A 4275-nucleotide genomic window follows, 5' to 3' on the forward strand; every position below is an offset into this window, starting at 1 on the left:
ATGTTTGTCAGGAATGATCACATTCCATGCACTTTTAAGAAATCTTATGGTTAAATTTATGAAACGTACCGTGGGGTATTGACTGTGGCTGTAGAAGTTTCCCGTCAGCTTGAAGCAGGGGCGTTTCTAGGTTTTTAAAATATCCGGGGCTAAGCCCAGAGGGAAAGGGAAAATGCAGAAACAATTGTATGCTTTATTGCGCATGCACATTTTTCATAATGCTTTACCTAAATACACAAAATACGCAGTTTATTATAGCTTTAAATAGCTACCTAACCTCTGTGCTGTTTATCCCCAGACATCTAAAGTAACGTTCCATTCAAGTTATTTCAGAGTAAAATGAATACAAGTGAGACAGACCATACATACATAATATATATGTATATATATGTATATATATATATATATATATATATATATATATATATATATATATATATATATATATATATATATATATATATATATATATATATATATATACATATAAACCGTTTATTCTCTTGCCAGAAGGACTATCTAGAACAGGGGTCTTCAATTAAAAGGACTATCTAGAACAGGGGTCTTCAATTAAAATTGAACAAGGTCCAGTTACTAAAAATTCCTTCCAAGAAAGGTCCGAACACGTCCTAATAGCCTTCTTTTGTCAAATACAATCAACACGGCATATTACCTTATCATTTCAGATGAATTTATTTTCAATTTCCAAATAGCTTACTTTTAACCATGAAAAACTAGTAAGACAAAGTAACGCATATTAACATTTCAAGTAAACGCAACAGGTACATTAGGCCTGCAATTCAAACGAACATAAAAAGTGCATAAGGCCTACATGTGAAGTAAGCAGAACAGGAACACTAGGCCGGCACTTCAAATAAACACAAAGTGCATTAGGCCTACATTTCAAGTAAGCAAAACAGGTACACCAGACCTACATTTCAAATAAAAACAAAAAGAGCATTAGGCCTTAAATTCAAGTAAGCAAAACAGTGTCTCAAGTGGTGTTAGACCCAACAGGTCCTCACAGATCTCTTTCTTGTCTTGATGAAACAATCACACAAAAACCAAAAGCTGGGCATTATCCGTTACATCTGAAGACTCATCAATGGCTAAGGATGGGGCACTCTGAACAGCCGCATGAGGCTGTGACAGTGCGTCATCTGTTAACATTTCGGATTTTCTGGTTGTCGTTGCAGCTCACATTGGGATTTGCTTTATTTTTTCACACCATTCATCCCTTTGTTTACCTTCAAGTAACGTCTCGGCAGCGGCGTTCAAGCACTCCTTTTTGTATGTTGCCCCAAAATCCATGCAATCTTAAGTGAGCATTCATTTGCACGTTGCTGGCCTGTAAATTAGTGTGTAAAGACACACGTAGACAGGGGCGTAGCTCTCTTTTCAGAAGTGAGGGGGACAAATTGTTCAGAGGTCTATTGAGTGATTTATCAGCCTCTCGCATTCAGTTGCACCTCCATAGTGGCTACATAACCACAAACAGCACAGCACCAGGGGACGACTTTAGTTCTTTAAAATGATATTAGATAAATATATATCTAAAGTTAAAATCTAAAGCTGCCAAACTCTGGTTGAGTTGACACAGAATGACCCTCGAGCATCTACAGGTTAAGTAACCAGATAATAAGTGCCAAATGACAGCACTGAACACGAAAAGTTCTGTAATACACCATTCCTGTTTCAAATTATCAGCAAAATGGAATGGAAGTGACAGGGTAATAAGCCACATAATTTAATTTAATGGCAAGAAGTGACAAGTGAAAGTGACAACAATAAACATATCGACATGAAGATGTAGCTTTTTTACATTTGCCATCGTCAATTATGACAACACAGATGTGCAAAATTAATCAAGACTAAGACAAATGGTATGACCTATACCTGCTTCCTTTAAAACACAAATAGTGCAGTAGTCAAATAATATCAGCAAATAAATAATAAACAAAAAGTCTCTTTGAATATAAACTAAACTAATCTTAGAGTCACTCTTATCCTAGAAGGACTAAGCTACTTTATTTTGAGATGCCCGTGGAATCTCCATGTTTGTTTCTAGTGTAAAGCAAGCTAAAAAACAAGAAGAAAAATATATATTATTTTTTTTAAATAAGATTCGGGGCGAATTAAATAATATCCGGGGCTTTAGCCCCGAATGAAACAGCCTAATGACGCACCTCGCTTGAATGAAGACTAGAAAACAAGAGAGTGGATACTAGGAAAGGGCTAAATAAGTTCATCATGCATCAAAATGGCAAACATAGCAATCCTTTTGTCAAATATAGAAAATATAGCTTTCCTGAAGTATACAAATGAATGAAATACTGTCTGTAACTCTATCAGTGCATGATATAATATAATGTGTTATAACGCCATATCCAGTGAGGAACAAATTAGTGTGCAGCAAATAACAGTGTGGAATTTGTCTGTGGTACAGCATGCTTGTGTTTAATAACTCCACCAGATGGAGGCAACACCTCTGTCTAACACCAAGTCATTCTCTGATACAGCTACAGACTGATGCATGACGGAACCAACCTTTGAGGGAAGCACAGCAGTGTGGTTTACCACTGGTCCGCATGTTCAGGTTCAATGATACATGATCTGACTTTCTAAAAAGAGAACAAAATGTGTTGTTTATATTTCGGATTATAGTCACGCAATTCCTCTGAAAGTCACAGTGCAGGATTTACACTGTTCTCTCTGAATGGCTAAAGGCATAAGACAAACTCACACTCAAAGTGATGATGTATGAAGTGTGATTAGGTCTGAAAGTTATGTGATTGTATTGCAACACCTTGAAGTACTTGTCTGAAGAGTCTCTATAAAAGAGCAAGAGGAGAAAAGAGCAGAAAAGAGCTGAACGATTTTTCTTACTTGTATACTTCTGGTTTTAAGTTTGTATTTATGGATAACTATTTAATTTAAAAGATTTTGGACATTCCAATACTTGTGTGTACTGTATGTATGTTTTGGCTGTTCTGTGAACTGTGTTTACAAAGTAGATTTAACTTTTGCGTTTTAATAAAATGTTAAACTGGCAGAAACCAATCCTTTTTTTCGGGGGGGGGGGGGGGGCATAAAGGAGTTATGCTTAGGGCCCCAAAATAGCTAGCAGCGGCACTGTGCGCGCCTCTTCTAATTTAACGCATAGGACGGAGCACATGATAACGCGCCTCAGCTGATGAGCTTCGCTATTCGTCAACCGCCTCTCCGTCGAGAAGGGTCCATCTGCAGGCTTGGGCGTTTCCGTCATGAAAAAAAGAACGCCCTTTAGGCGTTCCTGGTAGCGTTTCATCGACCAATCACGAGGTGTTTCCAAAGGCACACTGGGTTTCGCAAGGCATACTGCGAAGCACAGCCGCAAGGCATACTTTGCTTTCCTTCTTTGATGGCAATTTTACCTCTCTCATTAGATTTAGCAATCATGGAGCCCCCACTTGGCTAACGTTAGTTCTATGCTACCCGTACTTACTAGATCTTATTTTGAAACTTCTGTTTGAGAAAATCTAACTAGCGAATGTTCCGGATGTTGTCAGCCGTGCGAAGAAGAAGGGGTTCGGTGTTGACGGTGAAAGTTAGGCCGGTTTTGCAGAGTTTCCGTTGTCCGGTTATTACCGGTCATTGACCGGAAAAAAATGAGGAGGACCGAAAATTCTAACTGTCCCCGGTCAGTAGCCTATGGAAATAATTCTCTGCACAATTTGAATTGTGTTTATATATGCTACAGTTGTCATTTGTTTAGCCAATTCATGTTAAACAAGGAGGTTTTTGATTGACCCGACCCGGCCCGCCGATATTACCCACCACTATCCTTGAGCCGGGTCGGGCCGGGCCTTTGATCGAGCGTTTTTTTTTCTCCTCTGATTGCTTTATTGGCCCAATCAGAGGAGAAATCTATGCCATAAACAGAAATATTATAGGCCTTTATAACACGGGTTTTCTCAATGCCGTGGAACTCTCGGTTCACTTGCATGGGTAACTTGTCAACTCCAGCGTCTTCGGTTGCTAAGCGACGTCAACGTCTTTGGCGGACTATTTCTCTGCTGATCAACACTACGAATGGTGGTAACGAATAAATTGTAAAAAGACACACCATGTGAAGTTATTTCCCAAATAAGATTTGAAAAGCTTTGGAGGTTTATTTCCAACCCTATTTACATGGTTTCGGAGTAGTACACTTTGACATGTTAATACAGTTGAGCGAGAAAAGCGACGAAGAATAAGAAGGGGGCGTTCCAGTCTGCGTAAACGGGAACCCCCACC

The sequence above is a fragment of the Gadus morhua genome, chromosome 15 (assembly GCF_902167405.1).
Source record: "Gadus morhua chromosome 15, gadMor3.0, whole genome shotgun sequence".
Lineage (NCBI taxonomy): Eukaryota > Metazoa > Chordata > Actinopteri > Gadiformes > Gadidae > Gadus > Gadus morhua.